Source organism: Somniosus microcephalus, unplaced genomic scaffold (assembly GCF_052327205.1).
Source record: "Somniosus microcephalus isolate GS21.2 unplaced genomic scaffold, FLI_Smic_1.0 unresolved_chr6, whole genome shotgun sequence".
Classification (NCBI taxonomy): Eukaryota; Metazoa; Chordata; class Chondrichthyes; order Squaliformes; family Somniosidae; genus Somniosus; species Somniosus microcephalus.
This window is the reverse complement of record NW_028225184.1, coordinates 37,990,993-38,003,557: the sequence shown is the minus strand read 5'-3', so window position 1 is coordinate 38,003,557 and position 12,565 is coordinate 37,990,993.

Below are 12,565 nucleotides of genomic sequence, written 5' to 3'. Positions count from 1 at the left end.
CTACGACTTGTTGCAAGCAGAGTGTAACGAGTTGAAAGAACAGTATGAACAGGCTCGGACTACAATCCTGGAAGGGGTTAACTTGGCAACTTCCGAAAAGCTCGTGTTAGTGAAAGCATATGAGCAACTAAAGGTTGAACATGAACGACTAAAGGTTGACCATAAGCAAGAATTACAAAGTCTGCAGGAAATGTTTGATGAGCTTCAGGCCAAGGCTGACTCATCGTTAGGGATTCAATCCATAGAAAAAAAATTAGTGGTGGAAGACATACCAGAACAGGGAATACAGGATGTCCAAGAACTCGTTAAATTATTAAAGGAAACACAAAATAAATATGAAGCGGCAATGGCCGAGGTCCAACGACTTGAAGAACAGATGCGACTGGAAATCTTTTCAGTGGAAGAAAAGGGAACTGTAAGAAACACAGAGACCGTAAGAATGGGCCATGAACATGAGCTTAAATCGTCAGAGGAGAAAGGTTTGGAGCTCTCAAAAGTTATGGAAATAGCCGAGGTTGCAACACAGACTGAGAAGATGGCAGCAGAGCAACCCTTAGATACCAAAAGTACGCTGACTCATGTCAAGGTTGAACAACAGAACGCTGAAACAACTGTTCCGGTAGAGGGATTGAATAGTCCGATCAATCAATCTCCAAAGGAAGTTGAAGTATTAAAATCACAAATGAGGTCATTAGTAAACAACTTGCTGAAAGCCCAGAAAAAGTTAGAGGAAGCGGAACACGTGAAGAAGTCTCTTCAGGAAAGATGTCTGGATTTGGAATAAAAGCTGGCTGATGTCCAGCTGGGTAGGGAGGACATAGAAGACCCTCTCGCTGACCTGTCGGACGACTCCGAATATTACTATGTCCTGTCCTGCCCAACTTGTAACTTCGACTCCCACCATACAGAAATCATGGAGGAGCACCGAAAGTCTACGGAACATCGGGAGAAGGTGGCTCTACTACGGAAAAAGGAGGAAGAGAAGGAGGAACTGCGCATGCAGCTGGCAGCTGACAGTGGAGCCCAGAGAGTCTCCAAGAAGCAGAAAAGGAAAAGTCGAAACAGAAGATGACCCATCTGAACCATTATTACCTCTACCAGATCACACACGTGGTCCCTCCGAACGGAGCCAATTCAGTTCGGAAGTTCAAACTGTTAAATCCATGGAAGGACTATTGAATGAGTCACTCCAGCAATATGAACTGTTTTCCACAGAGACTGAATCTGTGATCTGTTTTGACATGAAGTTATATATGTTATTATGTTATGTTAAACATGAAGTTATATGACGTTGACTCCATCGAGAGTATATCTGTAAATTGTTATATGACGTTGACTCTATCGAGAGTATATCTGCAAACTGTTTATATAAAATTGAAGATTGTATGTTTAACGGGATTCTGTAAGTAATAAGCTAGGTAGGGAGGAGTGTTGTGTATGTAACCGTTTACCTTTAAGGGAACTATAGAATGTGACCGTTCGCCTTTAAGAGCACTACTTTAGGGTGGCACTATTTATTGGCTCATGTATACTGTAATACCGATAGTGACCACACCAGTATATAAGGGTTGTGATACGTTAACTAGATCAGAATCGCCCGAGCCTCTGAATAGTAAAGACGTGTTTTATTTTGTTAACCGTGGAGTCTGTGATTATTTATAATACAACCCACAGACTTAACAGTCGGGGTCGGGCCCGAGTCCCAGGGTCGCGCAGCACAGTACCTGGAATACGCCTCGAGGTCCCGATGGGCCACTTCCAGAGAGCGAGCGAGGGCTGCAGCTGTGTTCAGGTCGAGGTCCTTTGATTCGAGCAGTCTTTGCCGTGAGTAGTCGGACCGAAGGCCTTTCACGAAGGCATCGCGGATATTCTCTTCAGTATTTTCTGCAGCCGTTACAGCTTTAAAGTCACAGTCCCTGCCGAGTGTTTGTAGCGCCCGTAAAAATTCATCTACAGACTCTCCTGGCTGTTGCGGGCGGGATCTTAGGAGATGTCTGGCATACATAGAATTTACCGGGCTCCGGTACTGCTCTTTCAGCAGGTTGAGGGCGGCCTCGTATGTAGTAAGGTCCTGGATGAGTGCAAATACTTTAGGGCTCACTTGGGCGGTCAGAACTCTTAGTTTGGATCTCTGAGGCACGCCGGATTCTCCCAGGTAGGATTCGAAACAGCTCAGCCAGTGTTTGAAGTCGAGGGCTGAGTTTGCTGCCTGTGGGTTTAGATCCAGGTACGGCGGTCGGAGGGCTCGCAGCCAGGCCGGCTGCTGTGGCTGTTGTAGCTGGGCGTCTGACTGGTCGTTTGGCTGCTCCGTTAAAGACATTTCAAAATTTAGCCAATAAAATTGATATACCTATCAATTCATCCAATGAAAAGCGACGAGTTAAGACAGTAACTATAGGTTTTTATTGGCTAAATAACAGAGCCCGCCCTCGTGGGTGATCGGATCCAACAAGGAGGAATACCAGCCAGTCGACCACCTTTATACCTGGGCAAGTAGGTGGAGCCATGGGCGGAGTCAGCAGTGGTCAGCCCAGGTATAACAGCGTGACAAGAGGCGACCTCGTGTAGTGATACAACAGTGTAAACAGTGATAACCATAGTGTAACGATATAACAGTGATAACCATAGTGTAACGATAGTGAACGATAAAAGTGGATCCGAAGACTACAATTGGATTGGCATTCCATTCTGGCACTAACTGTGACTGACAAAAAAGATGATGACGTCTGATATACCTATCAATTCGTCCAATAAAAAGCGACGAGTTAGGAACGTAACTAAAGGTTTTTATTGACTAAATAACAGAGCCCACCCTCGTGGGTGATCGGGTCCAACAAGGAGGAATACCAGCCAGTCGACTACCTTTATACCTGGGCAGGTAGGTGGAGCCATGGGCGGAGTCGGAGGTGGTCAGCCCAGGTATAACAGCGCGACAAGAGGCGACCTCGTATAGTGATACAACAGTGAGAACGGTGATAACAATACAACAGTGATAACTATAGTGTAACGATAGTGAACGATAAAAGTGGTTTACCACAACGTCGCACCTGGATGTCTGTCACAAATTCTATCTGACGCAGAAGAGGTGTTCCAACAAGGACTTGGGACTCTAAAAGGAGTAAAGGCAACCATAAAGATTGAGGATAACGCAACCCCAAAATTTTTCAAGTCCAGACCGGTGCCATACGCGATACGCCCAGCTGTGGAAGCTGAACTGGAGAGTCTGGAGCGTTCAGGGGTGCTGTCTAAGGTGGACTGGAGCGAGTGGGCCACACCCATCATTCCTGTAATGAAGAAAGCATTGAGCAGCACGCCCGGGGAGCCAAGGGAGGTTCGCATCCGTGGGGACTTCAAGGTGACTGTGAACCCAGTCCTGCACACAGTACAGTATCCGCTTCCGCGGATAGAAGATATTTTTGCCTCACTATCTGGAGGGAAACGTTTTACAAAGATTGACCTGGCTCAAGCGTATCTACAAATGGAGGTGGAAGAAGCATCTAGGAAATACCTCACGATAAACACTCACAAAGGCCTTTACCAGTACAATCGACTGGTATTTGGGGTAGCATCGGCCCCGGCTATGTGGCAGAGGGCAATGGAACAAGTCCTGCAAGGGATCCCGGGGACCCAGTGTTATTTGGACGACATCCTGGTTACGGGCGAAAATGACAATGAACACCTTGCCAACCTGGAACAGGTGCTCACGAGATTGCAGGAATATGGGCTACGAGCCAACCGTCCCAAATGCGAGTTCTTCAGGAGACAAATCTCGTATTGTGGCCACATGATTGATGAGGAAGGGTTGCATAAGTCGCTGGACAAGATTGAGGCTGTAGTCAAGGCTCCAGCACCAGAAAATGTGTCGCAACTGAGGTCGTTCCTCGGGTTGGTGAACTACTACCATAAGTTCTTGCCGAATTTATCTACAATTGTGCACCCACTGAACGCCCTCCTTCAAACTGGTGTAACATGGAAATGGAGTGATGAGTGTAAGCGTGCCTTTCAGGAATGTAAATGCCAAATCACTTCAAAAGAAGTATTGGCCCACTACAACACAACACTACCGATTCGGTTGGCATGTGATGCGTCACCTTACGGCATTGGAGCGGTGCTGTCACACAAATTCCATGACGGTTCAGAGAGGCCAATAGCCTTTGCATCGCGCTCGCTAACCTCAGCCGAGCGTAACTATGCCCAGATTGACAGGGAAGCCCTCAGCCTGGTGTGGGGGGTGAAGAAGTTCAATCACTATCTGCACGGGCAGAAATTCACCCTACTGACTGATCATCAACCCCTGGTCTCAATTTTTAACCCAAAGAAGGGCGTTCCGGTGATGACGGCGCAACGGCTGCAAAGATGGTCACTTTTTCTAGGGGCACATCAGTATGACATAGAGCACAAAGGTACGAAACAACATGGAAACGCTGATGGGCTGTCGCGCCTACCGTTGCCTACGGCGGAAGAAGCACCTGCAGTGGACCCGGTGGAGATATTCCATGCGACCATAGTCGAATGTTTGCCTGTTACAAACACAAGTATTGAGAAGGAAACCCGAAATGACCCGACACTCTCTCGGGTCTATGATTTGACGGTGAAGGGATGGCCAGCATATGGCGACTCACTGTTGCCAGCATTCTCGCCAAGGAGGGAACAGCTGTCAGTGTGCCGGGGAACCTTGATGTGTGGATCCCGAGTGGTAATTCCACCCAAGTTGAGAGATCGAGTACTCAATGAGCTTCACGAGGGTCATCTGGGAGGGGTAAAAATGAAGAGCCTAGCCAGGGCGTTTGTGTGGTGGCCGGGAATCGATAAAGAAATCGAGGATATGACCAAGAGATGCACAGGATGCCAAAAGGTCCAAAACGCTCCACCACAGGCCCCGCTACATCCATGGGAGTGGCCCTCATCTCCATGGCAATGGGTACACATTGATTTCGCTGGTCCATTTATGGACTCAATGGCCTAGAAATTCAGTGGGCCTTGCGCCCACTTAGCGCCTAAAGAGGTCTTCTGCGCCGGCGGGGTTGGTAGCGCGGAAATTGAGTGCAGCGTTAATGGCGGCGGTAGCCGGTAGCGCTGCGCCGGCACCGATGACGTCATCGGAGTGCGCAGCGCCCTGGTTCCGCCCCGATGCCGGCCCGACGCCCATATTCAGTTGCGGCCGCCTCTTCCGCAGCGGCCGCAAACAACGTTCGTGAAACACGGCCTTCATGCAGCGTTAGTGGGGCGCATAAAGGTGGAGGTGCGGCCGGCCGCTTTTTCGGCGGCCGCCTGCCCGCACCTCCCTCCCCGGCCTCCTACACCACCCCCCCCCCGCGGCATTGGTGGCTGATTCCCGCGAGCCCGGCACTTCTCCGTGGTGCCGGGCTCATTTGCCGGCAGAATCCAGCGGCGATCTCACGGCTGCAGGCAGCTCCTCCTTAAGAGAAGGAGGAGGCCTGCAGTACCCCAGCCTGCCGCACCGCATCGGGTGGCGCAGCGGCAGCTGGAGCGCTGAAATTCACTTTCAGCGCCCCAAGCAGAGGCGGGCACACCCTGGAACAGCGCCCGGTTCCGACTTGGGGCGCTAAAAGTGAATTTCTGGCAGGCGCAACGGGCTCCGGGCGCTGCGCAAACTTTTGGGCGCAACTGAGCTGGCGGGGCCATACCTAATTTCTAGGCCAATGTTTCTAATCGCTGTGGACGCCCATTCGAAATGGCCAGAGGTCATTAAAATGTCCTCCACCACCACGGAGAAAACTATTGCAGTCCTAAGGACCATCTTCGCCAGGAATGGGTTGCCAGAACAGATCTGTTCCGACAATGGCCCACAGTTTGTGTCTGAGGATTTCCGGAGGTTCCTGAAGAATAATGGGGTGAAACATTACACATCTGCCCCATATCATCCAGCCACAAATGGATTGGCTGAGAGGTTTGTTCAGACCTTTAAAAAGGCCATAAAGGCAATGTATAATGACGACATACCACTGCAACACAAGGTGGATAACTTCCTGTTTGCTTACCGGAATGCGACACATGCAGTAACCAACCAAACTCCAGCCGTACTGTTTCTCAACCGGAGACTAAGATGTCGCTTGGATTTGCTCAAACCAAACATAAGACGAGATGTTGAGGATAAGCAGTTCCAGCACATAAATGAGAAGCCAACCAGGTGCTTCAAGATAGGGCAACCAGTCTTGGCCCGCGACTACCGAACAGAAAAATGGCAGCCAGGCACGATATGCACACAGCAGGGACCACTAATGTACACAGTGGACGTTGGAGAGAGCATCGTGAGACGCCATGCTGACCAGATTCTAGAGTCACAGGAACAAGCCAAACCTGTACCACAAGCATGTGCACCTGGTAATGAGCCCGAAGTACAGATTGCGTCTACCTCAGAAGCAGGGGTATTGGAAGCTGACGAACCAACCAATGACAATGAGCCAGAATTGACTCCACCGCCAGAACAGGATACTCGAGAAAGGCGCTATCCAGTCCGGATCAGGAAGCCTCCTCAAAGACTGAACTTATAAATGACTATTCCAGTTGATGTATATATTACTGAGAAAATTGTAATTGTAATTAGTTATTATTTAGTTGTTAAATGAATGTTATGTACTGTTTACCTAAAAGGGGAGGAATTGTTGTGTATGTCCCTTTAAGGGAATAACTGGTCTTAGACTGCAGTACCGGCAGTGACCACCCCTGTATAAAAGGCCCTAGCAGGCTTCTGTAGTTTCAGTTTCAAGCTGCCTCTTGTTCAGTAAAGTACCTGTTAAACTGTTCTCCCGAAGTCCGTGTACTATTGAGGCGCGGACTTTACAAACGGAGCTGGGTGCGAGTTAGGACACGGGGCAGTGAGCACAGGGGGTGATGGGTGAACGGGACTGGGTGCGAGTTAGGACACAGGGCAGTGAGCACAGGGGGTGATGGGTGAACGGGACTGGGTGCGAGTTAGGACACAGGGCAGTGAGCACAGGGGTGATGGCACCAGTACTGGGGCAGGAGGGAGCTGTTCCGTTGGGACGGGCTTCACTTGGCCAGTGCTGGGACTAGAGTCCTGGCGAATCATATAACTAGGGCTGTAGAGAGGGCTTTAAACTAACTAGTGGGGGGGAGGTTCCTAGAGAGCAAATAATAAAAATGACAACAGAGAAGATAGACTTAGGTAGCAGTGGGGTAATTAAAAACCAGAGCGTGTCAGGAAGGGGCAGAAGGTATGGAGTAAAAGGTAAAGTAATAAAAAGGGCAAAAGCAGGAATTAAGTGTCACAAAACATATTTGAAAGTTCTCTATCTGAATGCACGAAGCATTCGTAACAAAATAGACGAGTTAATGGCACAAATAACTACATATGGGTATGATCTTGTGGCCATTACAGAAACATGGCTGCAGGGTGACAATGCCTGGGAATTAAACATACCAGGTTATTTAACGATCAGGAAGGACAGGCAGGAAGGAAGGGGAGGTGGGGTGGCTATGTTAATAAAGGAAGGAATCACTGTAATACAGAGAAATGATATTGGGTCAAAAGATCAGGATAATGAAACAGTTTGGGTGGAGGTAAGGCATAATAAGGGGAAAAAACACTAGTGGGCATAGTCTATAGGCCTCCGAACAGTTGCAACTCTGTTGGACGGAGTATCAATCAGGAAATAGTTGAGGCTTGTAATAAGGGAACATCTATAATTATGGGGGATTTTAACTATCATATTAATTGGACAAATCAAATTGGGCAGGGCTGCCTTGAGGATGAGTTCATTGAGTGTATTAGGGATGGGTTTCTTGAGCAGTATGTAACTGAACCGACCAGGGGGCAAGCAACCTTAGATCTGGTCCTGTGTAACGAGACAGGATTAATGAAAAATGTCCTAGTAAAGGATCCCCTTGGAATGAGTGACCATAACATGGCTGAATTCCATATTCAATTAGAGGGTGAGAAGGTTGGATCTCAAACAAGCGTGCTAAGCTTGAATAAAGGAGACTATGAAGGTATGAGAGCGGAATTGAGGAGAGTGGATTGGGAAAATAGATTAAAGGGAAAGACGATACATGATCAGTGGTGTACATTTAAGGAGTGATTTTACAACTTCCAAAAAATATATATTCCACTGAGAGGAAAAGGGTGTAAAAGAAAAGGCAGCCATCCGTGGCTAAGTAAAGAAATTAAGGATAGTATTCGACTAAAAACAAGGGCATATAAGGTAGCCAAATCTAGTGGGAGGATAGAGGATTGGGAAAACTTTAAAAGACAGCAAAAAATAACAAAAAGATTGATTAAGAAAGGGAAGATAGATTATGAAAGTAAATTAGCAAAAAATATAAAAACAGATAGTAAGAGTTTTTATAGTTATATAAAAAGAAAAAGGGTGGCTAAAGTAAATGTTGGTCCCTTAGAGGATGAGACCGGGAAATTAATGGTGGGAAATATGGAGATGGCAAAAACACTGAATGTATATTTTGTATCAGTCTTTACAGTAGAGGACACTAAGAATATCCCAACACTGGACAAACAGGGGGCTATAGGGGGGGAGGAGCTAAACACGATCAAAATCACTAAGGAAGTGGTACTCGGTAAAATAATGGGACTCAAGGCGGATAAATCACCTGGACCTGATGGCTTACATCCTAGGGTCTTGAGGGAAGTGGCAGTAGGGATTGTGGATGCATTGGTAATAATTTTCCAAAACTCCCTGGACTCAGCAAAGGTCTCGGCAGACTGGAAAACTGCTAATGTAACACCCTTATTTAAAAAGGGCAGTAGACAGAAGGCTGGAAACTATAGACCAGTTAGCCTAACATCTGTGGTAGGTAAAATTTTGGAGTCCATTATTAAGGAGACAGTAACAGGACATTTGGATAATCATAATTTAATAGGACAAAGTCAGCATGGTTTTATGAAGGGGAAGTCATGTTTGACAAATTTGCTGGAGTTCTTTGAGGAAGTAACATATAGGGTGGATAAAGGTGAACCAGTGGACGTAGTGTATTTAGACTTCCAAAAGGCATTTGACAAGGTGCCACACAAAAGATTATTGCTTAAGATAAAAAATCACGGGATTGGGGGTAATATTCTGGCATGGATAGAGGATTGGCTATCTAACAGAAGGCAGAGAGTTGGGATAAATGGTTCATTCTCAGACTGGCAATCAGTAACTAGTGGTGTTCCGCAGGGGTCAGTGCTGGGTCCCCAACTCTTTACAATCTATATTAACGATTTGGAGGAGGGGACCGAGTGTAACATATCAAAGTTTGCAGATGATACTAAGATGGGAGGGAAAGTAGTGAGTGAGGAGGACATAAAAAACCTGCAAGGGGACATAGACAGGCTAAGTAAGTGGGCAGAGATTTGGCAGATGGAATACAATACTGGAAAGTGTGAGGGTATGCACATTGGCAGGAAAAATCGTAGAGCAAGTTATTATCTTAATGGCAAGAAACTGGAAAGTACTGAAGTACAAAGGGATCTGGGGGTCCTGGTGCACGAAACTCAAAAGGTTAGTATGCAGGTGCAGCAAGTGATTAAGAAGGCCAATGGAATGTTGGCTTTCATTGCTAGGGGGATCGAATATAAAAATAGGGAGGTATTGCTTCAGTTGTACAAGGTATTGGTGAGACCGCACCTGGAATACTGCATACAGTTTTGGTGTCCATACTTAAGAAAAGACATACTTGCTCTCGAGTCAGTACAAAGAAGGTTCACTCGGTTAATCCCAGGGATGAGGGGATGGACATATGAGGAGAGGTTGAGTAGATTGGGACTTTACTCATTGGAGTTCAGAAGAATGAGAGGCGATCTTATTGAAACATATAAGATTGTGAAGGGGTTGGATCGGGTGGATGCAGGGAGGATGTTCCCGATGATGGGTGAAACTAGAACTAGGGGGCATAGTCTTAGAATAAGGGGCTGCTCTTTCAAAACTGAGATGAGGAGGAACTACTTCACTCAGAGGGTGGTAGGTCCATGGAATATGCTGCCCCAAAAAGCTGTAGAAGCTACATCATTACATAAATTTAAAACAGAAATAGACAGTTTCCTAGAAGTAAAGGGAATTAAGGGTTACGGGGAGCGGGCAGGAATTTGGGCATGAGTCTAGGTTCAGATCGGACATGGCCCTGTGGGTAGCGGAGCAGGCCCAGGGGCCGTGTAGCCTGATCCTGCTCCTATTTCGTGTGTCTAATTCTGTTAGATTCAGGAGATGGTTCTGTGATAGTAGATTGGCGGTTAGGATCAGATCAGCCATGATCTTATTAAATGGCGGACAGGCTCGAGGGGCCGATTGGCCTACTCCTGCTCCTATTTCTTATGTTCTTATGTTCTTATGGGTGAACGGGACTGGGTGTGAGTTAGGACACGGAGCAGTAAGCACAGGGGGTGATGGGTGAACGGGACTGGGTGTGAGTTAGGACACGGGGCAGTGAGCACAGAGGGTGATGGGTGAACGGGACTGGGTGTGAGTTAGGACACGGGGCAGTGAGCACAGGGGGTGATGGGTGAACGGGACTGGGTGTGAGTTAGGACACGGAGCAGTGAGCACAGGGGGTGATGGGTGAACGGGACTGGGTGTGAGTTAGGACACGGGGCAGTGAGCACAGGGGGCGATGGGTGGACGGGACTGGGTGTGAGTTAGGACACGGGGCAGTGAGCACGGGGTGATGGGTGAACGGGACTGGGTGTGAGTTAGGACACGGGGCAGTGAGCACAGGGGGTGATGGGTGAACGGGACTGGGTGTGAGTTAGGACACGGGGCAGTGAGCACAGGGGGTGATGGGTGAACGGGACTGGGTGTGAGTTAGGACACGGGGCAGTGAGCACAGGGGGTGATGGGTGAACGGGACTGGGTGTGAGTTAGGACACGGGGTAGTGAGCACAGGGGGTGATGGGTGAACGGGACTGGGTGTGAGTTAGGACACGGGGCAGTGAGCACAGGGGGTGATGGGTGAACGGGACTGGGTGTGAGTTAGGACACGGAGCAGTGAGCACAGGGGGTGATGGGTGAACGGGACTGGGTGTGAGTTAGGACACGGGGCAGTGAGCACAGGGGGCGATGGGTGAACGGGACTGGGTGTGAGTTAGGACACGGGGCAGTGAGCACAGGGGGCGATGGGTGAACGGGACTGGGTGTGAGTTAGGACACGGGGCAGTGAGCACAGGGGGCGATGGGTGAACGGGGCTGGGTGTGAGTTAGGACACGGGGCATTGAGCACAGGGGGTGATGGGTGAACGGGACTGGGTGTGAGTTAGGACACGGGGCAGTGAGCACAGGGGGTGATGGGTGAACGGGACTGGGTGTGAGTTAGGACACGGGGCAGTGAGCACAGGGGGTGATGGGTGAACGGGACTGGGTGTGAGTTAGGACACGGGGCAGTGAGCACAGGGGGTGATGGGTGAATGGGACTGGGTGTGAGTTAGGACACGGGGCAGTGAGCACAGGGGGTGATGGGTGAACGGGACTGGGTGTGAGTTTGGACACGGGGCAGTGAGCACAAGGGGTGATGGGTGAACGGGACTGGGTGTGAGTTAGGACACGGGGCAGTGAGCACAGGGGGTGATGGGTGAACGGGACTGGGTGTGAGTTTGGACACGGGCAGCAGCCTCAGGAGAGAACATTTGGATGAGATGCAAAATTGTTGTATGCAAGTCCTCTCAGTCCAGTAGCGAGACTCCTGATGGCTATTTTCCAACCACTTTTTGATTCAGGGGAGCTGGGCTCGATACAAAGCACAATTTGCATGTAAAATGGCAGGAATGAGATTGTGTTGGAGTGTGACAGCTTCATGGAGAGGTCAGCAGAACAAGCCCGCACTGTTCAAGGGTTGTGCTGAGACGCCAGCTTGAATTGCTGAGCAGCATCCCTTGCAGAGGATGTGGGAGAATAAAGGGCAAGTGGATTAGCAGGAGCATGTCGTGTGTGTAACGCAGTGTATAATTATTCATCAGCTGCTCCCCATTCAAGGGGTTGGCTGCCCCGTCTGTCTCGTGTCTCACACCAAGCATCAAGAAACATTTTTTTTATTTGCTCACGGGATGTGGGTGTCGCTGGCAAGGCCAGCATTTATTGCCCATCCCTAGTTGCCCTTGAGAAGGTGGTGGTGAGCCGCCTTCTTGAACCGCTGCAGTCCGTGTGGTGAAGGTGCCCCCACAGTGCTGTTAGGGAGGGAGTTCCAGGATTTTGACCCAGCGACGATGAAGGATTGGCCAATATATTTCCAAGTCAGGATGGTGTGTGACTTGGAGGGGAACTTGGAGTTGGTGGTGTTCCCATGCGCCTGCTGCCCTTGTCCTTCTAGGTGGAAGAGGTCGCGGGTTTGGGAGGTGTTGCCGAAGAAGCCTTGGTGAGTTGCTGCCGTGCATCTTGTAGATGGTACACACTGCAGCCACGGTATGCCATACCTTGTAGATGGTGGAAAGGCTTTGGGGAGTCAGGAGGTGAGGCACTCTCCATAGAATACCCAGCCTCTGACCTGCTCTTATATTTATGTGGCTGGTCCAGTTAAGTTTCTGGTCAATGGTGACCCCCCAGGATGTTGATGGTGGGGGATTCGGCGATGGTAATACCGTTGAATGTCAAGGGGAGGTGGT